We start from the raw sequence: 27,138 nt of genomic DNA on the forward strand, positions 1-27,138 counted from the left end.
ATCTTATGTTATGATATACAGTTTTCTTTCCACATTTCCAAGAGGTTTTAAGCAACACTATTGTAGGAATGAAATGCATGCATTTGAAATGTGTTGTAAGTTTACACATTTCTTTTTTTTACGTTAATAAATAGCTTATTTCCCTTGAAGTTACACATTGACATGTTTATGTGGAAGTTAAATAGTAGGTAGAAGAAATGTCACTCTTAAATCACTGTCGGTCAAGATCAAATGTGTCATATACATCTCCTAAAGATAAGCTAAATGATGATGCAAGGGAGTTTGAACAGGGACTGTCATAGGAGATGAATGGTGAGTTGATCCAATGTCATGTCCTACTTGATGCAGGTGATCCTGCAGACACTGATGTGATAGTGCTGTGGGACTGGGACCATATTATGTTTGATTGTTTTATTTCTTTATTTATTATTTCTTATTTATTTATATACCATGGTGGAGCACAGATCTTTTTCAGACTTGGTCCAGGAGAGCTGTCTGGTTAAGTCAGACTTTGGCAATTAAGGCTGAAGTAATCAAGACCAACTGACCACAGGAAATAGCTCCTTAATCCTTTGTGTCAACTGCCAGACCAGGCCATCAAACGAGAGGTTCTGCTAGGTGTAGATGAATGCTGACGTGGCCTGCATGAAATCTGTTGTGCTTGTTCCCTCTACTAGTTACAGTGCATTCTTTAAGAGCACTTGTAGTCTCATGTGATCTGTCCCGACCTGTCTGGATAGTACCCTATTCTCTTCCCCTTACAAGTCTCACTCCTACTTGGGTCTGGTTCATAGGTTGGTACTAGGCTATCAGCCCTAGGGCCTATACAAGCCTAGCCACAACAATTCCCTGGCTATTTCTTCCCATACTGGAAAAATGGAGACTGACACAGATGCTTTGTGTACCACCATACTATGTATCAGTGTGAAGAGATATCCCTACTATCTGCCATTTCCATATAGGGCTAGAAGTCCTCACTTACACCCTGGAGGATTGTGACCATTTCTGACTCTGTGCTTGTGCTCTGAGCCCTAACAATGTCATGACACATTTGCTGCTGGGTAGCCAGTGCTTTACATGTTCCCAGGGTTTCTGTTACTATGTACATTATTACCTCTGAATTTCTGCCATCAACCTGAAATTGTTCACCTGTGTTTGGAGACAGCAGTGAAGAGGTGCATGGGTTTTTGCTCTGTACAGGCCGGAGTGTAATATCAGCAGGTGCACGACTTTGTAATGCACTGTCACTTCCTGCAGATTTACTAACTTGCTATGGGAATTGATATCCTGCCATTAGACTTGGGAACTGCGTAACACATTCCTCAGGCTGCCTAATAAATATAACTACGTTATCATCATCATCATCATCATTCTGTTGCTGATATCCTCCAAATTTATTGGTAGAGTGAAACTGCATGTTTACTTTGCTGATTGTGTAAAAAATGAATTTAATATATTACGAATAAAGAAGAAGCATACACTACTGTTTGCTGAGTAAGGAGGTGCAGAGGATGCTTACCATACCCACTGCCTTCATTGCCATTATGTGAAAAGTGGGGGGGCTTAACTATTAATAGTAATTGTCATGTGTTAAATGAAATCATTCCATGTCAACATTCATTTCTCTACAAATATATGCTGCTGCTGTTTTTAATCCACCTAGGTGTGTATTCCTGCTGTAGACATTAGTAACAGCCAGTGTCCATACCACCTCTGATTATTCCAGTCACATCATCTTCTGCATCACAGTCATCTCCATGAATGATGAGGAGGTGTTCCTTATAAGGCGCTAAAGGGATAGGTCTAGGGGAGTCATAGGATGAACAGAACTTTTAAAGGAACAAATAAGTAAACATGTTTATGGTATACCTAAAAATGACAAGAAAGATCTTGCTAAACATGTGATTGACAATTATGTAATGCATTCTTTTCACTTTATGGTAATTCAAGTTGTACCAGAAGATATGAGAATGGATGATTTTGTTAATGCACTGAGTTACAACATTGAATGCAACTCATTCGCTAGGGCTTAATGATCCTTTTAGACTTAAAATATTGTTGAAAAAGAAATGACACGTGTCCATGTGATAGTGTTCTATTTAAGGTGTTCGCTGTGGCATAGATTTTACTTGCATTTAAGAAAGGGCAATAGGCACAAAGCATTTACATTTGTTTGAAGTCCTAAGATTTAAATAAACAACACATCTGCCTTGTACCTTGTGGTATTTTGTTGGTGCTTTTTTATTTTGTTATTCCATCAGGTTTTGAACTAGTTACTTTTTTTTCTGCTCTAAGTGTAGGTCTGAACTCACCACTGTTTTGTATACCTTACTTATCAGCCTTTTTGGCATTCTTCTGTCACACAATATCCCTGTCCCTCTCTGCCAGATGTCTGCAGCTCCTTTGATTCTAGTTTTGACTTCCTCATTCAGACTTCCCTTCTCCTCAACTCCCCTCCTAGATTCTTGAAGCTGTTAACCTGTTCCATTATTTTTTTCTTCTCTCTCCATTCTTAGCTTCTTCTGATTTCTCCCAATCTGCTGCCATTACCACTGTTTTATTTGTACTCATTTTCTTCCCATGTGCTTTCAGTTTTGCATTCCATTCCGCTGTCCTTTGTTAAAGTTCTTGCAAAGAGTCTGCCTGTAACACCACATCATCTGCATACAGCAACTTTATTGACATGTCCCCTCTGACCTGCTTGCTAATGTAGTCCACCACCAGTATGAACAGCAATGGGCTCAGAGCTGAACCCTAATGCATACCCACTCCCATTGGGAACCCCTCTGTGAGACCAAATAATGTTTGTACTTGAGTCAGTGGGTCCTTGCACACTAATTATGCCAATGTTTTTGGGACTTAGAAGCACTGCCCAAATTATCTTTCTTTGGACCTTGTCATATACTTTCTCCAAATCTAGGAATGCTCCTTCAGAATTTTTCCTTATAGGTTCATAGGTAGGTACTAGGCTATTGGCCCTAGGGCCTATATAAGCCTAGCCAAACGGTACCCTGGCTTTTGCCAACCAAGAAAATTATTTTCCTGTGCCCCTGGCAAGCAAAGCCACAGAAGTGATCCCCACGGTGAATTTCCTATCTCCTATCTCATCTCTAGCTTCTTTTTAACTATCTGTCTCACTGCAAACTTTGGGTCAGTTGTGCTGCACCCTGATCTGAATCTGAACTGTTCATCTCCTATCTTACTTACTACTTCTGTTTCTATTCGTTTATCAATCACCCTCTCCAGAACTTTCATGCAGTGTGATACAAGGCTGATATGTCTATACTGCCCACAGTTGCAAATATCCCTTTTATCTTGAACACTGTCACTAGTATGCTTATTCTCCAGTCATCTGGGATATGCCTTTCTCTCCATATTGCTATGAGTACCTCAGGAACCATTTCTTCATCTCACCAAACATCTGGATCATATCTACTGTGACCTCATCTGAGCCTGTTACTGTTCTTAATTCTTCTAGGGTAAGGTCCTCCTCTTCTTTCATTGTAGGCTGTGTCTGGGGCAGTTCTGTGGAGTTTATTCATTCATAAGCTGCTGTAAGTACTCCTTCCATCTGCCTTTGATGTCCTGTGGACTGGTGAACAGGTTGTTGCTGGCATCTCTTATGAAGAGTGTCTGACTATTTTCTTTATCTTTCTGTCTTAGTTATGCAAACTAATAAAGTTTCTTTGTGCAACCTACTGAGTTACTTCCCAGAAGGTTGTAGAGTGTCTCTGATGCCTTGTTCTTTGTTACTGCACCTTTACTCAGCCTCTTTGTTAGTCAACCAGTAGTTCTTCCTAGCCTGGTCCATCCTTTCTATCTCCCACTTTTTCCTGAATTCATCCTTTCTTTAGATGACTTCCTGGACTTCTGCATTTCACCACCAGCTTTCCTTGTGTACCTTATTTCCATACCTGGCTCAGGCGCATATATGTTCTGTAGTCCTCACATGCTGTTTTAGAGCACTACTATTCTTTTCAACTCCACCTATTTCCTCTTTTTCTTGAGGTGCTAGATCCCTGAGTAATGCCATGAACTGTTGTGCCATCTCTCCAATCAACTTCCAGGTCTTGGTTAAGCCTTTTCTGACCATTGCTTGCAGCTGATGTTTGCAACTAGTGGTTTATGCTGTGGGCTGACTGTTTCACTGGGGGTGACATTGCAATCGCTGATTTTACCTCATTGCCATTTCCTTACTAGGAGGACATTTACCTGAGTTACCTGTTGGCCAGCCTTGTATGTGATCTTGTAACTGTCTCTCTTTCTAAACCATGTACTGTCTGCTATCATGTCATTTACAAGACAGAAGTGTAGAATGGCATCTCATTCTTTATTCCCATTACCCCTCCCATGTGGACCCAGGCAGTCATATCCTTTTCTGTCTGTCCTGATATGTGCATTTAATTTACACTTTATCAACAACAACTCATGTTGTTCTGGTTTACCTCATAGGTCCTGCAACTGCTGTCTGAATGTACTATTTTCCTCTCTATCATTACCCTGCTGTGGGGCATAAGCTGACATTGCGAATAGTGCCTTAACATTACAGTGGAGTCTGAGTGCCATAAGTTTGTCACTAATTCTAATCACATCTCTTGCTGTCTTTCTGATGTTTCTCCCTCACCACAATTTCCACATCATTTCTATTCTGTCCTCATCCTGGAAAGTAGACTCTGGATCCCAAACCAAGTGGCTTCACTGCACTGCCCTTCCACCTTGTCTCCTGGATACATAGGATTTCCAGCCTCTTTTGTACCATCCTGTCATCCACTTCCAAGTTGGATCCTGTTAGTCAACCTACATCGATTGTAGCAATTCTTAGTTTATGTTTGGCAGGATGACTGGTTTTATATCTGGCTACCCAAGGTAACCCTAGCTGGGCAAATGGACACCAACAGGCCAATAGCTTATTGACCCAGGGCTGCTGAGCTTTATGGTGGGTACATACTGACCAGTAGGAGCACATACTTCCCTCCCACTGTTGGCATGGGTCCCTAGCATAGGTTGGATTAGGCCAGGTTCTTAACCCACTTATTACCGACAACTACCCATGCCCATTTGATGACATTAGTCAACATGACCAAATCTCCTAGAACCATATTTTATACCATCAAATGGCTAGTCCACCACAGTGCTCAATTGTTGATCCATGTTCTCCTACCTTGAGGATACTGCACACCACAGTAAATGTTCAAAACAATTGGTCTGTATAACTCTTCCCTTTATAGGGCTCCATCTACAGGCTGTGCTCCTGGTGCCCACAATTCTATTCTTAGGTGAGTTTGAGATGGAAACACTCAGCTTGTTTTTGGAGGAGGGAGGAATCCCAAAGAGATGCAGAGAGAACATGCAAACTCCATGCAGGCATTGGCCAGAGCTCAGGAGAGGTCCAGACTGATCTTTGTTGCTTGAGTATAGAAGGCAAAGACTTTAGCCATTATACCAACTGGTCACAATCAGTAAATCACAACAAAATAAATTTATCTTTCTCAGTGATCACTGTGCATTTCTTCTGCTACTGTAATGAATTTACATTTAGAAATGATAAATTACAGTATTCACATAAATCATCCAACTCTGCCCGTCTTATCAATAATGAAAATATTTCTTTAAGTAAGCCCAGTAATCTGACAACATTTGAATTGTTTGATATTAATTTGCAATATTTCTGATATGTATTGCTTACCAAATTCAAGCCATCGCAAGTTATATGACAGTGTTACACTTAGTTGCATAAGTTCACAGGTAAACAATAAATGCAGCACAAACTGTTAAATAGCACTGAGATAGAGCAAGTGTAAAAAAGTAAATATTTCTATCAGTGTTTTAGGTCCACAGATGGCTTTAGATGCAATCCAAGGTCTTATAGTCAGGGTCATTTATACATTTTATGTGCAAATTTAGCCCTTTTTATGCTTATCTCTATGAACTGCAGTAATATGTTAATGTATTAAGTCAACTTATCCATGTAACTAGGCCTCAGTTACTGACAACACAGCTTTGGGTTCTCGTGAATGTGCTGGGGATGACAGTGGAGACTGCAGCAGTCACTAACAATCTCCAAAAGCCCTTGAGAGTGCTCTGATAACCTCAATTATTCTCTAAGGTGACAATGTTTAGAAAAAGGAAAATAGCCCTATAGATGTCAGTTTGCAGAGCCATGAAGCATAATCCCTGCTCATTCAACAGTATCACCTCAGATCAATCATTTACTAAAAGTTGATAGTGGGATGTTCTAACAGATTCAGAGTAGTGACACCAATCTTGTAGATACCTTGGCACATGGCAGCCTGACAAGCCTCACTGAACATGGGTCTTGGGATGTGGTTGAGCACATGGCAGAAGAGGCAGTAGACAGATGCCTTCAACCAGTTCAGAAGTCTCTTCACTAGGTAGAAGGCTCACTGCCCCATTGGCACTGACCACCAAGTCACCACAGGTCCTTGCCTCTCAAAATTGGGGCCATCCACTATACCATCAGGCAGTGTAAACATCTGAGGTCTTGTAGACTGGGAATTCTTGATAAGCTGGACTCTTCTTCACCCTCATCCTTCCCTTATCCTCTCTACTATACCCTCTTACCTACTTGCCAGCCAGACTACCATCTTATATAAAAATTTGGAAAAATAGGAGGGTTTATCCCCCAAGAAAAACATAGAACCCTTCCTCTCCCACTTTGTCCAGCAAAACCCTTTTGATGTTTCTCCTTCTTTTTTATGTCTTCGCTTTTTCACTCTTTATCTCCCCCTTTCCATTCTTTAAAGCAATCATCAGGATGTCCACATATGGATACGTCTATTTAAAGAAATATTAACCCCCCTTTTTTAAAATATTAACAATAAAAGATGCTCTGTCCACTGTTTGACTTAAGTCTTTCAAGCATGACTGCACTTAATCACATTCATCCTTAGTATCTGAGTATCTATGAAATCATATGAAAAATAGGGTTTTCACATAGTCTTTAGCACATACTTGGGGATTAACTTCAAGTACTTTGTACTTTTGACATAAGTGGGCTTGATTCTTGAAAATGCCTCAGCATTTACTTAGCACGAATAATCTCCACTTACTCAATTTGCATATATGCAAAGTGGCACTCTTCATGGATAACCACTATACAAGTGCAAAACTCTGGACTATGAACACTACCCATAAAATGCTACTATGCAGAAAATACAGAACATTTCATATTTGGATTTGGTTTGTTCTTCTAGATTCTCAAAGCTATTCTATCTTAATTTAGATTTTTTTTGGCCTGAAAGTGGATGGACAGTAGTGCATGTGTGATTAAATGAAGGTTTGAATTGATCAAAGCAATATAAATTGTTATTTCACATACAGAGCAGACTGACTGAGTTGGATTGTAAAAATATATTTTGCAAACTCTCATAATATATGTGTCTGCATTAATGCTGTTTTTGTTTGGGATATGCCTTTAATTACTTAATATAACTGCTGCAGTTAAAAGCCATAATGTTTTGCATTTCTAGAGATGAGTAGATTTGATTTCCACTGTGGTTAGCTTCCATTGCTTCATAAGTTTGATGTCTCATTTTATGGGACTATAGTTTGGATGTTTCCATATTTTCCATTCTATGCCTTTCTGCTTAATTAGTTGCTTAAGGAATTTCATTATCCCAATTAATGTTTTGTTTGGAGATTCTTCTGGGTTGATAGGACTACTTCTCTGTTAGTGAGGTGATTGCCAAATTAAATATTTGAAGGACAAAAGCAGGGTAGGTTTGCTTGGACACTTGGGGGCAGTCTATACTACTTAGTTTAGATTCGGAATAGTTTTCCTTTGTTTCTGAGTATGACTTAGAGAATATGGCTTTACTTGGGATGAGTTTTTGTGGAGATAATTGCTTGTATGCAGTGCTAATTTAGTAGTCCTGTTTGTGTTTTTGGCAGCTTTGCTTATGAAGCTGGTGCAGCTGGTCCCTCCCTAGTGGGGTATTGCTGCTGCTATGGCTGCTATTTGTGGATTGAAATACTGTTGAGTACATAGCAGTGTTAACTTTACATGATCTGTGTGCTCTCATGGTCTTCTTTGAACTTGGTGTATTTGTGGGTGCTGCTGTTTTATTGAGCTGGGCTGTGATACAACAGATTTGCCTTGAACTCTACTATGAAATTTTACTTAAAAACAATGCCTTAGTGTGTGGGATGTAACATTTTTGGTTACTTTATACAGCGGAGTGTGCTACCACTAATTTAACAGTTCTATTTTGTGCTGAAACTGGTTTAGCCCCCTCTTCCGAAAGACAGTGCTTTTGCTGACTTGAATCAGTGTAACAGCTGCCTCAGCTGCTGACTTCACCATATCACCATATCTCTTATGCCTCTTCACCCCAAGTATGAATATGTCATGGTTTGTGTTACTTGTTTATGTGGATGTGAATAACCTACATTGTACCCCCTTAAACTATATGAAGAGAGACATGGTAGAGTTTTCTGAGTATGTCTCTAAGGTTGGAAAGGTACTAGCCTTAGTAGTATCTTAACCATCCCTGAGAATGGTACCACAATACAAGCATAAGATGCCTGACTTTAATAAGTGGTTTAGTTAAAGCTGTCCTTCTGAGGCCCAATGTACTTCAGCCTAGATGTAGATGGAAGACAGTCCCACCTGTTTCTCCAAGGATAGCGAACACCTATATCATCAAGGGTTCTGCATACTGGCTTTATTTATCCCCATAGGTAATTTCAGTCTGCTCACTCTACTAGCCTTGTAAATACAAATTCTAATCTGACAAATATCAGTGCAGCACTGCTCAGTACTAGGAGACTAAATAATAAAATGCTGTCACTTGAAGCCTTATTTACTCTGTAAAATGTGACTATTTCTGTTGTTGCTGAAACCTACTTCTATAGTAGTGACAGCACTCCCTCTTTACCTGGTTTACCTGCCTACCACTCATTTAATCCCACAAGTGTAGATAGCAGTAATACTGGTAATGGCAAGTCTGTCTTTATCCAAAACACCATCAACCCTACATGAAACTGACCAAGGCAGTGACCTTAAACTCCTTCATATCTTAATAACAGTAAATATGTCATGTCATATCCTTGACAGCTATAAAATGCTGTCCATAGTACATACAAATCATGAAACATATCTTATAAACTATAGTCCCCCTCTACTAACCTAAACAGCAACTCACTATGGGACTTTTACTACCTCTCTGTACATTGGAATGTCTACATTTCTACAAATATATTTAGATATCGTCTTGATCATATTTATTTATCATTGCAGACTCCCTCAACCAAATAATACTCTCTCCACAAGAGGCACCACCATACTTCATTTTGTCCTCACAGACACAGCTTCTCTCTACTCTTCACCCACTGTCTTACACTCTCAGATCAAATCACCATCTTGTTTATTCCCTATATGGTGTCAGTGCAAATTAGTGACCAACCCAACCAAGATTAGAAACTTCCTGATGGCCACTGCCCTTGTGCATGATTATGATGATGACTTGCGGGATTTCAACAGTCCCCATCCATTAATGACCCTATAGCAAATACTGCTGCATCTAGTTAAGTTCTTTGTAAGAATTTAATTGTTAGGTTGTACATTTATTGTGTGTACTACTTTTGTTTCTGCGCCGCGCTGGTACAGTGGTGGCATTGTTGCCTCACAGCAAGAGGCTCTCCCATTCAATTCTCGGCGTGGGTTGGGAGTGCCTTCTGTGTGGAGTCTGCATGTCCTCCCTGAGGTCGAGTGGGCATTCAAAAGACATGTGTTGAATGGGCATGCCTTCGTTGAAGGTTGGGCATCAGGCTGGCAACTCGACACCATAAAAAACAACTGCCAATCATTAGTGGACCAGAGTTCTGCTGTGGCAACCCCTAACCAGGTAAAGCCGAAAGACAAACAACAACTACTTTTGTTCCTGCACATTTTTTACATGTAATGCTTTGTATATTTCTTATGTAAATCTGTCTATATATTTTGTTTTGGATGCTATGTAGATCTATGCATGCATTTGTATTGTTTGCTGATTGGCCCAGGAGGTGCCTGAAAAGGATCCTGTACCAGCCCAGCCCAAGAAGAAACTTTAAATAAACAAACCAATAAATAAATATATCTTGCATTTATACTCCCTTCTTGACTCTTGCATAGAATCTCACATTTTTAGTTTCTAAATATAAAATGCCAAGCTTAAAAAAACAAAAGCTTATTGTGGAACTCAGCTCTAAATAAAAATCTACAAAAAAGGTAAAAATGTCATAGCCCTAAAGAAAAGAACAAAACACTAACTGTGTTATAATCAGCTTCAAGGCAGTTATTAAAGAATGCAGTAATAAGGTCAAATCCTGCAGAGCTAATTATGAACTAAAAATTGCTACATTATGCAAAGATCCTCAGAAATAAAACCACATACTGCATCAATTTTACACTGTGAGGGTATAGCTAACATCCTTGAAGCCAGAGTTAGCTCCATCTCCCATCACATCCATATTAACCAGTACAAAGTATCCATTCCATAGCCCCACCAGTAACCACCTATGAACAGATACTCAAAGGACACTCCAATACCAAAAGCACTAGCTCTGTGGTTCCAGTAATGTACTCTTGTTGTTCCTAGTCAATATTAAACATTTCCAATCAGAAGTCATCCTTAATCTTTTGAACCACAGCTAGGGCCAGATCTAATACAAAGTGACCTAGGCAGCTGTCTAGGGCCTTGTGCTGACTGGAGGGGCTGGAGTGGCCATTAAAATTAAAATAAAATGTTCCATCTTCTTGCATCACCATCAGCCTAAATCTATTCTCATCTATATCATCTTAGCAGCATGCGCAATATAGCCATAAGTTCTTCTGCAGTTCTGTAGCAAGAAAGATTTGTTTTACCTCAGTATTGATAAAAGAGATTGTGTGTGGGGGATCTGGCATAATCTTTAAGATTTACAAAAAAAAAATTCCACCCTCCTGCATCTCTAAGTTTGTCACTTAGGTTAGGTTAGCTGTCTGAAAGAGATTCTGCAACACAGATTTGTTTTAACAGTGCACTGTGACATTATATTTAGCAGTATGAGATGCAGCACAAATTGAGAATGATATTAGTGTCTTGAAGTGTTTCTTCAGGGGGAGGTTTTGTTTTAGCAGATCAGACAGCATGGAAGCACTTTTGCAGAAAGAAATGTTATAGCAGAATAGAATTGTTTCTGCAGATTTATATTTTACAGCAGATTGGATGGCTTGGAAACCAGAGATTTGAAGAGGACTGAGACCGATTTTAGCTGCATGAGGACAGAGGTCTACACAGAGGGACTGGACTTTTCAGAAAGTGGGGAGGTTGAAGCTTTGCAGGTGTGTATGAGATTGAAGTTGTGAAGATGTTTTTGCCTGTGTGTGTTCCTCAAGTCCTGTGTATGAATTTGTAGGATGCCCTGCCTCCTGCAGTATGGATTTACAGAATGATTCCTGCTGCATATAGGATTCCCTCCTACCCCACCAGGCTGAAGAGTATTCAAGTAAAGTGGGGATCACAATTAGTAATACATCTGTCAGAGTTAGTCTTAGTCAGAGAATACCAAGACCCAGAAGCACTGTCTGGTTAAGTGACTTGCTCAAAGTCACACAATGGACAGACAGAGCTATAAAGCATTAAACCCCGTAGCCTTGGCTACAGGAAGTAGCTCATTAAGAGCTCACTACCTGCCAGACATTCCTTAACATCTTCATTTTCAGATAGGACACTGAGGATGACAGTCAGTCAGTGATACCAGTCATTAGAATCTTATAGTCATTCATAAAATGCATTTCTAGTTAAAATTGTCCTATTCCTAAGGCTCTGAGTTATTAACTAACTGCTACCTATAGTCAGAAGTACACTGTTTGGATTCCTCCACCTCCATTTGTCTAATGTTTGCCTTTTAGCAAGTCACTCAGACAGTGCTTCTGAGGAGTCATAATTGAAAAGAAGAACTTTATACATGGAGTTTATCTGTTTATCAAATAGATAAAAAGAAAATTATATTTTAAAATCTGAGGCTTTGCCCCCCCATTATTTTTTGCTTTGCCCAGAATTCTTAAGCAAAGAAATTAAATGGAATTTGTCTCATTCCTTGTAAAAATTTGTGGCTTTCTAGCAAACTGCTGTGGATTGCAGTCATTAAATAATGACAGGCATGAGTTTCAGAATTTGTATCTTTCAGAAAATGCTTCTATTGTGAATTCTTTTCTACCAACTTTCTAAGTATATAAGAGAAACATTTAAAATGTGTTTATGATTCTTGCATCTTTGTCTCTGATTTGAGGTAAGATGTTGGGGGGTGGGTTTGGCAGCAATGAGCTGAGTTACATTTCTGACCCATTATTTATAAACATATTCATGCACTTGTTCTCTGGCAATTGTTTGAAGTGTAGAGTCATGAGAATGGCTGTAATTGACAGCTGTGAGCATGTGTATAAATACTTGGTTCCTACAAGTTTGGTGTACAGGAAGGAATTGTGTGCAGTAAACAGGAACATCATCATATTAGCTGTGTTCTTTGAGTGCAATCCTTGGATTTTTTGTTTTGCTCACCATTGTCAGTGTGTTTATTATTTGGTTGTGAATACATTGGACAAGTCTGAGTTTAATGTTAATATTTTTGGTGTAAATACATTTTAATTGCCTAGTCTTTTGCTGGCACACGAGTGTGAAATGCATTGTGTTAGAATACAACAGTCTATCTGGAACTTACTCCAGATGAGTAGGGCTTTAAGCTATTTCAGTAGTGCAGGATTTGATTCCCTCATAATTTGTTTACCGTGTGACTCTAACCAAGCTGCTTCACTACAGGATGCTCCAAGGCTGCCCCTAAAAAGAGACATTTGCATCAAGTGAATTGTCCAAGGCTGTTAGCGGATTTGTTGCATGTTTTTCTTTTGAATTTCTGTACCCTTTACATAGACACTAATTAATGCTTTATTTTACTATTTGACTGTGAATCCTGGAACTTCTTGTAATTTAATGAATTGTCAGATTCATTTTCAATTAATGTGAGTTTCTTGGGAAGAGATGCTTACTGTTGTTCATCCTAAGTCTTTTTTTCAGTGTGAGACTGTTTTGTTTATCAAATGGCTGCTAATGTTTTTGCCATAACATTTGAAATAAAGGATACGTAAAGCTCTGGAGGTAAGACAGGGAGCCCTATCTGCTACCTAAGACTATGGTGGAATGAAAGATAGAGAGACAGCTATAAGCCTTATCTGCTTCCTAAGGTTCAAGAGAAAGATGACGAAAACAAATATCAGCATTATATTTCATCTCTCATGTTAGAGGAAATGAGATAGTCAGCTAAATCTACTAGTTAAGGTTATGTCAGATGAGATGAGAAGATTTGAGCTTTATGTGTTTTTTGGGGCAAGATGGAAAAGGATGTAGATATACTAAATTGTGTTTATAATAATTTACGTAGCTGGGAGTGTAGGCTTGTATTTTAAATGCTATATGTTTTCTTTTTCTTCCTTTTCTTTTTTAGCTGGATGAAATAGGGGAGTTTATGTTGCAATAGATATAGTTTATTTGTTTAAAGAATTTCTTTAAGGGTGATTGGATATCATTGTGGGGGGGGTCTTCCTTAAGCATAAAATAAATTATATGATAGTGGCTGGGAAAGAGATAGGGTAGGGTAGGATACAGACAGAAATGAACTTGAGCATAATGACATAAAGTTGACAAGATCTAGTACAGTAAGCAATCCAGAAAAACAGTTACCTATATACAGGAAGACAAGATGAACATTTCTAAAAACCTGGATTCAAACCACCTTCATTTTGTTTTACTTTTGCAGCAAAGATGTTTAACTTCAATTGTCTTGTATTACTCTGCATTGCATTTAACATTATATTTAAACAACTGATAATATCTTGGGTATGAGTTTGACCTACTCCTCCACACTTGTTCTAACAAAGTAAGGAAAATAATTCTCAGGCCTAACACCTTTCTGCTGAAGTTTTAGAATTGGTGGGGTTAATTGTTAGCTTACTGGAAAGTTACCATTTACACAAAACAGTAAAAGTATTTTATAGCTGAATCTTTGAATGACTTTTGTTTGGTTAGAGTGGCAAGATATAATCAGCATATAGAACCAGTTCCAGGTGCTGTAGTTCTTGGGTTAGATAATTTATAAAAAGGGAGAAAAGTAAGGGTCAAAATACTGAACTTTGAGGGTTTCCTGTGTTTTGAATCACATACGCAGAATATTGATTATTAAAATGCACTTGGAAAGTAACTCCCTGTGTAACTCTTTGAGATAGTTTTGAAACCAATTTACTGTATTATCAACAAAATTAAATTGTTCTATTTCCTGCAATGGAACATTAAAGTCAACAGCTTCAAATGCTCAAATCATATCCACAAAACTTTAAACATTTTTGGGACCTTCATTCAAGTTATAGTATATAATGTCACTGGCTGTAGTTAAAGCTGTTGCTATACTGAAGGAATTATGGAAACTATGCTGATGGTTAGCTACTAATCCATATCTGTTTATGTGTTTCAATAATTACTTAAATATGAGTTTCTCAAGGATTTTGGAACTACAGCAAAGATTACATATCCATTAGTAGTCTTTCACAAGTGAGGGTGAAACAACTTTTGTGATAGGAACAATGATGGAATGTTTGAATTCTAGAAGAATGACTCTTGTAGAGAGAAGTTAAATATATATTTAAATGATTAAGCAGTTGTATTAGATGCTTTGCTTAGGATTGTGTGATGAAACTTATTAAATTCACTTGAAGATGCATTTAGCTTTTTTAGTAGTTTTTTTTTTATTATTACTGCAGGTAATTTCTGTAAAGTAAAAGCATTCAGTATATTCGTCTAATGGATAGGAGTATTGGTTCCCATCAGTGGAAGTTTTCTGTGAAACTGGTTGGAATTGTTTAGATGTGTTGTGAAGAGCACTAGTTAGAAAAGACTCTCAGAAAAAAGCTGACATTTGTGCTAGAAGATGTTGTTGCTAAAGAAGATGCGTGAGCTATGTCATTTGTTAATTTTTTATTTCATTCCAGAATAGTTTTGGTTTGTTAATTACATAATTTTTTCTCTTCAGTATTTATGCTTTTGTAGACTTGGTGGCTGTTCTGGTTTTCCTTCTATAGATAATATATGCTTGATGAAGTTCATTATCACACATGCTTTGTTTCCAGCTTTTCTAGGCTAGGTCTCTTTGTTTCTTGATTTAATCAAGGGCATAAATACCCTCTCAATCTTATGTGGATTATAGGGAACAGAGTATCTGTTTTATAAGGACTAGTGTATCAGTAAAATATTGTATTGCTTGTGTGGGATCTCATTAATGTAGAGTGGAGTGCAATCAGTTGTGTACAGTGCTATTAAGAACATTTTGTTTCTGTTTTGGAAAGGTTCTCCCAATTATTATTTGTGACGGAGGATTTGGAGTTTTAAATGACCAAGGAGATATTATTGGGCAATGATTAGTAACATTATTTGGGGGAATATTCATTTCTGTACATTTGTGCTTAGTCTTGGTTATTATAAAGTCTAAAAGAAGAGTCATTTTTATTACGGGTTTAGGTCTACTTGGTTGTTTAATCAATTGCTCTAAATGATATTGTTGTAGCATATGTGATGGCAGGATAATATCCCACTGGGCTGCCACCAATAATGTGACAGCCAGTTAATACCCCACCAGACCACCACCAATAATGTGACATTCCCCACTTAAAACCCAGGTCAGTAATTAAGGAGCGTCAATCCTCACCACTGACTCCAGTGTGGGAGCATCATGGAAAACATCAGAGCACAGAGCAGACAAGAGTTAAATTCCACAATTTCCCTTACTGGAACATGCTCTATTTCCTGGGACTGGACTATATACCTCTTTCAACCCAAATGTAATCCCTTACCATACACTTCAGAGCAATGTGTTTCAGTTTAGACCTCTAACTCACTCACACTGATAATAAATTTAAATCTCACACACTCAAACACTTATGGGAAGCCTGACACAGATTTCCAATTGCGTCCTCTCCCCAATACAAATCGCAAATGCTTCCACCAGAGCCCTTCAAAGGTGATCAATTATTAAAACTTAAATATCAAAATAAATCACAGCTATGACCAAAAGCAGCCAGGCCTTTGAGGTGACCTGGGAAGTATCAAACAATTATAAGCGCTCTCTAATCTCTAAAGAACACACTGATTGTCCAGCCACAATGTAAGGTCATGAAAAAACATTTAATAATAAATAAAACGATTACAAAAATGTCAATCAATAACTTTCAATAAACACTAGAATTCAATCACCAGATATATAAAATTAAATTGCAGAAGTCCATCATTTTAGAAAAACTCTGTCTACATAACTAAACTTTCCTAACCCAACTAGAGAATATTGTCCCTGATCTAATCTAAAACATAACAGTAAGGCAAAGGCAGGCTTACAGTTTTTGCTGAGTCCTTTTTCTTGTGTATCACTGCACAGCATTGTAACTGACTGTAACTCTTAACTAACTGCTGCTCTTCACAAAACTGCCCACAACTGACTTCAGGAGTCTCTTTTATATCCCAGGTTAACAGTCTCACCTGTCTTATTTTAAAAATAGCAATGAGTTGATTGAAGAAACTTGTTTTTCCTGTCAATCAGCTGTTCAGATAATCACCTAACAACCAGGGACATTCTAATGGCATCACCTACTGTTCAGCTGATTCTCCACAGACAGTTTGTACTTTAGAATCTCCCTCACAAATATGTACAATTAGAAATGTATGAAAACACTGACAAATTATTTAAACATTTTGTCTAAACAAGGAGATACTCAACATTTTAAAAATGTATTTACATTTTCACAATTAAACATGCTCACATACAATACATGATAATCTGAGAATATATACCATTCTCCTGCCAGACATGTTGACACAGATGACAGTGTTTTCATTTTCTTCACAGAATATTAATTTATTATTGTCTTTGCCAACTGAATTAAAGTTGAAGTCTCCCAAAATAATAGTATTGGGGAGTAAGGCATTTGGGAAAATTTCCTGACTCATATTTTACATCTGGATAATTATGACTGGAGGTGGGATGTATACTAAGATAACAAATAACTCCACATGATTCCCTAGTTTTAGGTGACATAAAACCTAATGTGTGTGCACTGTCATTAGATGTGTTGCTTTGGATGATGGTACTATGTTTAGTGTGGAGTTGAGTGATTGAAAAACATTCTTTCATTTATCTATTTAACAAAACTCTGTGGAGTGTCTTTCCAGATATTTTGGAGGCAGCCCTCATTGCTTGCACTTCATTAATCCCAATGGCTTTTAGCAGGATTTGCTCTGTAGAACATATCAACTTGAGCACCCTCATCTACAGAACTCAAAACAAAATGCCAAACACTGCTTATCTGAATGAACATACTTTACTTGTGTGTGTGTGTGTGTGTGTGTGTGTGTGTGTGTGTGTGTGTGTGTGTGTGTGTGTGTGTGTGTGTGTGGATGTCCAGTCTCTGGTGTGTAGCATTTGTTTTAATTCCATCATTAACTCTAATTCTGCTAGCATTTCTTAAACTTTACACATGCCACTAAATAAACAAGTTGCTGTATAGCTCCTAGGGGACTTGTTAGTTCCCTTACAGTTGAGTATTGGGACTGTATTATTTTTTCTTCCTCCATGTAGTGGGGATTTAGCCTTCCTTAATGGTTTTATTTAAAGAAAAGATTACAATGGAGAGAATTCAGTTTCCAGCACTTTTATTTCATCACAATTTGGTGCCTAAGATGTGTTCACTTGTCCCAAATCTTCCTGTTTCCCATTGTCCATTTTATGTTATTACTGAATGACACACCTTCTTTGTTAAAGCACTAGCTCTAGTAGGCTTTTTTCTTTTGTATAAATATATATGAAATCCTCATCATTTATTCTACAACTTATTTTTACTCATTTTGCTTTTATTTTAGCACTTTGACACTTTGTTTTTGTTCCACTAAGCAGTCTACTTGCTAAATTTTGCTCTATCAGAGCTTTCATCTTGTCAAAATGTTATTAGCTGTGTCCAGACAGGAGTCACTTATTTCTTGTCTTAATAACATTCCAGTTATTTAACATGTAATTCTTTTTGTACGTATTTTGTCAGCATGCATTATCAACTTGTCTGGCAGTTTAGTACAGAGGATTTAGGCTATGAGCTGCTAACAAGCTTTATCCTGTTGCCCAGGAGTTGATTCCCTTGGTCTTCAATTGCCTAGTGTAGGGTTCTTTTCAAGTCACTCATTGGTCATCCATGAAAAGAGACATTTATCTAGTTGGCTTGCCTGGTTAACAAATAAACATCTTTTACTCACATTTCACCAAGAATTCAATAATGCCACATCTCATTCAGCTTTCTCATGAACAGGTTTCTGGATTATTTTTGACAGTGAATGAAATCTAATGAAGGCATCACTGTTCATCTTGTCTAGTGCATCTGTTTCAACCAATTACCCGAGTAACTTATTGAAATCTCCTATCAAAATAAGAAAGGCTATATCAACCAACAGTAATTCTGATATAAAAGTTTCCATTTGAATAGCAGATGCCCTCGCTGATATGCTAGCTGCAGCTGTCTTTCCTCCTCAGAAACACTCACACTATAATTTACATTATAACACTAATAACATTTTGTTTGTCGTGTGATTAGTAATCCTATAAGGCCATTTCATTAGTTAGCCTTCAGAGATTAGTTACAATTACACTCATTATTACAAAGAATTATTAAAAGCATATATATATATATATATATATATATATATATATATCATTTATTTTCTACAAATCCAGTTAACATCATATATTTAATCTATTTTTCACCTTCCAAAAGATCCATAGACCTTTACTGCAACCATCTGAAAGGCAAACGTTCACTCAGTATTAAATCACCCCCTTTTATACCAGCCTGTCTTAACCATGGTACATCCACTTTCGCCTGGCTCTTCATAGTAATTGGGTTATGCCCAAGCTAACCTGTATTATACTAACTTATAATGTCTACTAGATATCCTTTACATCTATAAATTTAATTTTTCCAATTATTTCTAATGCTTAGCAGCTGGGAGTATACCTCATCAGTGCCATCATCCATTAGAAGCATAAATGCATTTTCCACTCATTCTTTGTGAGGGGTTGTCCTACTTGTGAGTGGGGTGTCACCTCACATTCACTGTAGTGACTTATACCTCATCTCACGCCATCCCATGTGAAGCAGCAGAAGGCAGTATTAAGACCGCCACCCTTTTTGTTTGTATTTATTTAAGTATTCATCAGCCCCCCCCCCCCACACACACACACACACACACAGAGCCATATACCAACTTGTGCATACTACTAGAAACTCATTCTGCCCACTACAACATATTCATAATGTACATGAACTAGGAATTAAGTCCTTTTTTTAAACAAGACCCAAGTTAGTGCCCATCCCCAGTGCAAAAAAAAGCACGAGAACTATGCACGCTTCTCAACAAACAATTTACTGTTGTGATCAGCTGTCCCTATCATATCCCACACAGTCCTTCCCACTCATTTGGATTCTATGATTTTTATTTTCATCTAGGCCCAGTAAACAAAAGAGTGGTCAACAAACCACACTATCTTGTAACCTAAAATCAAAGACAGCAATCAGAAATGAAAAACCAAAATCAAGTGGATTCCAGCTACATGTATCCCTTACATTATCCCTTTCTATTAACCTCGATCCTCAACACACACTCACACATGTAAGCACGCACATACACATACGCACTCACACACACACACACACACACACACACACACACACACACACACGCACATACACACACGCTCACACACACACACACACACACACACACACACACACACACACACACACACACACTCACTATTAGTCCATGCAATCATCCTTTTTTTATTTAACTCAGAATGGCCTTAGAATTCTACTTGCTAGTTCACTTGATTACTCCACTGATATGTTCAGCTTCTCCAAATCAGTCATACATACAATTCATAAATGAATGGAATGAAAAAGGGATTAGGATTAGCTAATATAGGATAAAATTATTACAACACCAAGGCTGCTGAATGCGAATGGTCCCACCATGTGACCCATATTCTTGTCAATTCTGTCTTGAATGTTGACATTCCTATCCCTAACTGGTGTTTTTATTATGACCTTCAAAAAAAAATCAGTTATTGATGAGCAACCAAACATGTTTACTTGATTGATGAGCAACCAAAAATGTTTGCTAGTGCAGTATGCACTAGTTGGACTAGTTTCATGTTTAAAAATGTAGAAGTCAAAGTGTTATTAGCTGTGTCCAGACAGGGGGCCATTCATAAGTAATTAAATGAATCCCATCCAGCTTCACCAAGCCAAATCTCTGTCCTCTACACAATGCAGTAAAAACATAAACCCAGTCAGTGTTTTTCATTCCCTATTCTTATATTGATATACTTCCTATCAATATCAATGTTTCCTTAATACAATTAACACTTAGTGCCTTCTTCAAAGCTATCCTTGGGGAGAATTTATAACCAAGCTAAACCAACATCTGGAATTCTGTGCTTGAGGTTATCACATTATACAAACTAAATCCTTTATTCATTTTAGGTGCACCTGAATTACTCCCCCCCCCCCCCATGTAATGCATTAATGCCTGTCTTAAAAAATGCAGGTTAGGCAACTTCAGCCCAACAGGCATCAGGTGCACCCCATATACAAAATACAGTCCAAATCTATATCCTCAAATCACCAGGCTATGGAGCACTGAAACCCACACACAGGGTCCATATATCATTTTTTAAGTAATTTCTTATTTTTTCTATGGCTTCCAGCTTTATGCCTACATCTGAAATTATAAGCAAATTCTAACCTTTTCCACTTTTTCCTTCATATATCTATATTTTTCTGTCTAGTAAAGGCAAGAGATTATAGTGACAAACTCATTGTACTTTTGAACACTATGTTTAAAAAGAAATCCTTCTTGTCCTCACATAATGCTTGAATTTTTCTAAAACAAAATAGTGATCAATCAGATCTTAATTGACTCTTAAAATCATTAGTTTTAAATGCATACACTGGGGTGCTTTGACCCTCATCTCTGCAGTACCAAACTGATGCCCATCTGTTAACATATGCTGTGTCTCCGTGCCTGGTCAGGATTTTCTGATGTTAATTGGCCTGATTATGGTGTTCAGCCATTCACTGTTATTCTGCTTGTGTAATAATTCAACAGTGGGAAGGTTCATTTTATTTTTATTCAAATATTAATAAGTTTGGGAATAGCCTAGGGTTGCCACCTTTTCAAATGCTCAAAGTAGGACATTTTTGGTATAAACATCAGATATTGCAGGCTGAAACATACCCATGGCCAGTGCAAAGGACAGAGCTTCACTTTTTTGCCTAAATAAAAGTTTATTCTTATAGCATTTAGTTGCTTATTCTGTTTTTTATAACATTTAGGTGTTACAGATACATAATAACTGTTTTATACAACTATTACATAAAATATATGAAATAATTTTGTCCTAAAATCTCAGGACATTTGCCATTTTTTACAATTTTTTGGCAGGACTGTCCCTTGCAACGTAGGAAAGGTGGTAACCCTAGTATAGCCTTTATTGTACAGATGTTACTAGAAGTATTTAGTTTGTCTGTGCCTGTTAAAACTAGAACTGTTAAAACTAGAACTTTGTTCAACTATTTTCCCATTGATAATTATTTTTCTAACACTGCTCTTGCATCTCTCAGAATGGATGCTATCTTCATACATAGGAATTCAGTCATTTAATTAGAGACTCTGCTAAAATGCAATCTTCAACTTTTTATGTAATTTCCTAATATGTATCTCTTGGGTAAGCTCTTCTTTTTGGCTAGGTCCTTTCATCAACTGCATCTGCCTAGGTTATCTTTGACTCATTCATGGAATTTTTTGTTCTTTAAGTGCCTTTCTAATTTTTACCATTTATTCATTCATTCATTTATTTAATCATACATTTGTATACTGGGTAAGCACTCTGGTCCAAGGATGCTTTTCAGGCATGCCTCCATGACAAAAGGCAATGTAAGACAGTATTTACAAATGTTGGAAGATACCACCTCAAAACAAAGCAGTACAATTATTATAGTAGTTGTACAAAATGTAGCCATAAACTAAATCATGAGATGGTATGTTACATTAGCAATGAACAGTTAATAAAGATTCAGTATAGTGATGTTCAGAGTTAGCTGTAAGGTTAATGTTCGATAGTACTTTATATGAGTTGAGACAGGAACACCAAGCAGTAGTTACCTTCAACACAAGAACTATATAAATGGATATACATTACAGTAATTACCATAAGGTAAACACAATATTTACTGTGGTGAACAACATTTCAAGAAAATGCACAGAATTTATGGAAGAGAAAATTAATGATCGAAGTTTAGAGAATGAGAGAATGTGAAATGATCACAGCAATTAGAAGGAGGAGAAGCATTGCCTTTATTGTTAATTTGTTGACAAAGTAAGCAGATAATAATCAGGGGATGTGAACAGGAATAAACGAGATAGGCAAAAGGAAAGTGGAAATGCACTGGCTATTCAGCTAACTGGTTTCTATTGTTAGCTTTTTTTGCATATGCAGTATTAAATTCCTTCTTCCAAAGGTCAACTTTCCTGTTTTTCCACTTATTTTCATTGGTCTCCTCTAGATTTTCTTGGCTCTAAACTTCTGACACTGTTTTTTTTTTCCTCTTTTGTGTAGTACCTTGAACGGGCGGCCACGGTGGTGCAGCAGTTAGCGTTGTTGCCTCACAGCAAGAGGTTCTCCGGTTCGATCCTCGGCTGGGGTGCCTTCTGTGCGGAGTTTGCATGTCCTCCCTGTGGTCGCGTGGGTTTTCTCCGGGTGCTCCGGTTTCCTCCCACATCCCAAAGACATGCAGTAGGTGGATTGGACACTCTAAATTGGCCCTAGGTGTGAGTGTGTATGTGCCTTCTATGGAAGGTTGGGCGCCGGGCTGGCAACTCGACACTGTAAAACTTCACTGCCAATCCTGTGTGCGGACAGATGATCCGCTGTGGCGACCCCTAACCGGGAAAAGCCGAAAGGAGAAGAAGAGTGTAGTACCTTGAACATTTCAGTCTGTTAATTGGATTCTGAGTTTGTGTCTGTAACTTCAACAACTGCCACTAGTCTTACAGCATGGCCCTTCCTCTCACTACTCAGTTTTCCAAGCTTAGCTTGGCTAGCTCTTTTCTATTTTTTTATTTTTTTGCTTAATTCTGCACTTTTGCATGGTAGGGGAGTGCATTGTGGAAATTGAAGTAGAATAACAAAAAATCCTAGCTTTGCTTCTGTCTCGCAGAAATGTTGATCTTAAATGTGGTGCTTCTCCACATTTGTCTAACTAGTTGACAGAATAGAAAATATCATTTTGCTTTGACTTAGAAAAACTTCCACCAGTCCTCGTCATGATAATTTGCTTTACCCAGCAACTTTAGTAATATCCCAACCACAACTTTTATAAAGTCTAACTGGAACCAGACATCACTATGTCTGAAGCTTGTAGTACTAAGCTGAAATTGTTTTTGCATAATGTTATATGTTGATAGTGATGGAACGAATTCCAAAGGAGATGAGAGCGAATATTACATTTTATCCAAAAATAAGCAGTTGTATAGCTGGGATACATCAAATAGGCTGGTGACTTAATTGCCAATTTGCATACTTTCATATATGCATTGTAGACAGTACATATATTAGCTTAATATTGGTTATATATCTGTTAAAAAATTAGTTGTACCGTGTGGGATTAGAACAGAGTTGATGCATAGAGTCACAACAATTTCATCTTAACCATTATCCCTGCAGCACCTACATGCTATTTCATTGTGAAGATGTTTAGTAAGAGATAACTTAACCCCTTAAAGAGAATCTTGTCTTTTTGCCTGAGGTAGTAAGTTGTTCCATAGAGCAGGGACCAAGCTAGAAAAAGCTCACTCTCCTACAATCATTTTGAAAGGGGCCTACTTTAGGAAATAATATTTTTGAGTGCTTCTTAGTTTTTTTTTTTCTGCTGTCCAGAGTCTGTGAGTAGCATAGGCAGAGAAAAGGACTAGTAATGGTAAAGTGTATTCCAGTTTTGGAAGAAGTACATTTTTGCCAGGAGATGTGCAAGCAGCAGAGAAGAGAAAGTATGAAATTTAATAGCATCATTTTAGTTGTGGTACAACCTGAGTAACTACATTGCCAGTGTGTATACTGAAGGAGAAGACGGGATCAAGGGTAAGGTGGAAGTAGTTTTATTCTGAGATTATGGGAATGCTATTGTTATGGTTATTATTTATTGCTAATTGTTGGAAATTGGTCTTTTTATGGGTAAATGAGGTAAGTTGTCCTGGGACATCTTCAAGTGGGAGTTAGGTTGATATTAATGGAAGTTCAATGGGTTGGGAGGTGAAAGGGTTAAACGGTGGTTGGGCTGATTGGAAGGAAATGAGATAAGGGTGGGAGGTGCTTAAGGGATTTAGATGAGTATAGCTGGGTAAGTAATCACATTTTAGCGTGAACTTGCTACATCAAGCGACGCCCATAATGACCTGTAGGTATTTCTGAAACAGGTAGGCCTTGCATTTCAAGGAGTTTTTGCTGAATAGATAAGCAAGCGAAGGTAAGGACACTGCTTATTTGGTTTGAAGGCAATTCAGTGACTGGTTTAGTAAGTGAGCAAAGGTATGGATGCTGCTTACTGGACAGGATGAGCAGGTACGCTGTCCTGATTAACATTACAAAGATGTTTATGCTGTACATAGCATCTAATACACTACGTCCAGTTGCAATTTTACACAGGTTAAATACATTTTTAAAAAACGAATAGGGTTGTACGTCATAACTACAATTCCATATTTAAAGTGCCAGTGTGCATTATTTATTAAAACCATCCTTCTTATTTCATATATTAATAACATAATATCCCTTCATAATATGTGCTTAATTACATTTTTTTAAAAAAATAACTGTTGATAAAAATGACTATTAGTAAAAATTAATATTAGTAAAAATATTCATGAAAATATTAATGAATAACTTTTGGGTAAGTGCATAATGAACTTTTGATATTACATTTTAATACTAATGCTACTTCTTTAATTTACCAGGTTCTCTAACATTGGCTTTATGGATACATGTTCATTAAGCCCCGGGTGCGTGGAGGCATTTAATTTGATTTGCCACCTGGCCTCCAACTCTCCTAATATCTTTTTGATACATCCCCCTCTTGGGTTGGCTTTGGCTATTTCCAAGATTCCAAAATAAAATTCATTACATCCATTGTCCTGGGCTATATGTCTCCATAATGCGTTCTTGGTATCTTGCCCTTTAATATTATAATAATGATCATATATCCTTTGTCGGAGACACCTGTCGGTCTTCCCTATATAATAACAAGAGCACTTTGTACAGTGGGCCAAATAAACAATATGTTTTGTCCTACAATTACCTCTTTTAAAAATAATTTTTGTATGGTTAGTGTCATCCAATATAATGCTGTGCTCCTTTATTATAAACCTACATTGATTACAAGTACCACACCTAGTTGTTCCCTCTATGGTACCTAATTCCCTGTCATTTACTTTTTTCTTTTCTAATTCATTTTTCATGTTAAATCCATTCCTAGACACAAACCTGGGTACTTTTCCTACAATATCAGCTATTTTTCTGTCTGTCTTAAATAAATTCCAATTATCCAATATAATTTTCTTTACCTCTCCACACCATGGGGTATACTGTACTATACAGGCTCTGTTATAATCAATAGTTTCTTCTTCTATCTCTTTCTCTCCAATATTCTGTTCCCTTTTTTTTTGGAATAAACAAGTATTTTTAAACATTGGTGTTGGTGTGGACGAGTATATGCTGTGAGGAACAAGCTGCTGATCATATATTTAATCTATTTTTCACCTTCCAAAAGATCCATAGACCTTTACTGCAACCATCTGAAAGGCAAACATTCACTCAGTATTAAATCACCCCCTTTTATACCAGCCTGTCTTAACCATGGTACATCCACTTTAGCCTGGCTCTTAATAGTAATTGGGTTATGCCCAAGCTAACCTGTATTATACTAACTTATAATGTCTACTAGATATCCTTTACATCTATAAATTTAATTTTTCCAATTATTTCTAATGCTTAGCAGCTGGGAGTATACCTCATCAGTGCCATCATCCATTAGAAGCATAAATGCATTTTCCACTCATTCTTTGTGAGGGGTTGTCCTACTTGTGAGTGGGGTGTCACCTCAGATTCACTGTAGTGACTTATACCTCATCTCACGCCATCCCATGTGAAGCAGCAGAAGGCAGTATTAAGACCGCCACCCTTTTTGTTTGTATTTATTTAAGTATTCATCAGCCCCCCCCCACACACACACACACAGAGCCATATACCAACTTGTGCATACAACTAGAAACTCATTCTGCCCACTACAACATATTCATAATGTACATGAACTAAGAATTAAGTCCTTTTTTTAAACAAGACCCAAGTTAGTGCCCATCCCCAGTGCAAAAAAAAGCATGAGAACTATGCACGCTTCTCAACAAACAATTTACTGTTGTGATCAGCTGTCCCTATCATATCCCACACAGTCCTTCCCACTCATTTGGATTCTATGATTTTTATTTTCATCTAGGCCCAGTAAACAAAAGAGTGGTCAACAAACCACACTATCTTGTAACCTAAAATCAAAGACAGCAATCAGAAATGAAAAACCAAAATCAAGTGGATTCCAGCTACATGTATCCCTTACATTATCCCTTTCTATTAACCTCGATCCCCAACACACACTCACACATGTAAGCACGCACATACACATACGCACTCACACACACACACACACACACACACATACATGCACACACATACACACACGCTCACACACACACACACACACACACACACACACACACACACACACACACACACACACACACACACACACTCACTATTAGTCCATGCAATCATCCTTTTTTTATTTAACTCAGAATGGCCTTAGATGTTTACTAGTGCAGTATGCACTAGTTGGACTAGTTTCATGTTTAAAAATGTAGAAGTCAAAGTGTTATTAGCTGTGTCCAGACAGGGGGCCATTCATAAGTAATTAAATGA

At 37.6% G+C, this 27,138-nt stretch overlaps 1 protein-coding gene across 1 annotated transcript in view; it reads right to left on the reverse strand.

The window, feature by feature from the left end:
- The window catches only part of LOC122789121 (interferon-induced protein with tetratricopeptide repeats 5-like), a 162,688-nt gene that overhangs the window by 52,245 nt on the left and 83,305 nt on the right, over nucleotides 1-27,138 (reverse strand). The gene's annotated exons all lie outside the window — the stretch shown is intronic.

Source organism: Protopterus annectens, chromosome 14.part0 (genome assembly GCF_019279795.1).
Source record: "Protopterus annectens isolate FY-2018-M chromosome 14.part0, PAN1.0, whole genome shotgun sequence".
NCBI lineage: Eukaryota > Metazoa > Chordata > Ceratodontiformes > Protopteridae > Protopterus > Protopterus annectens.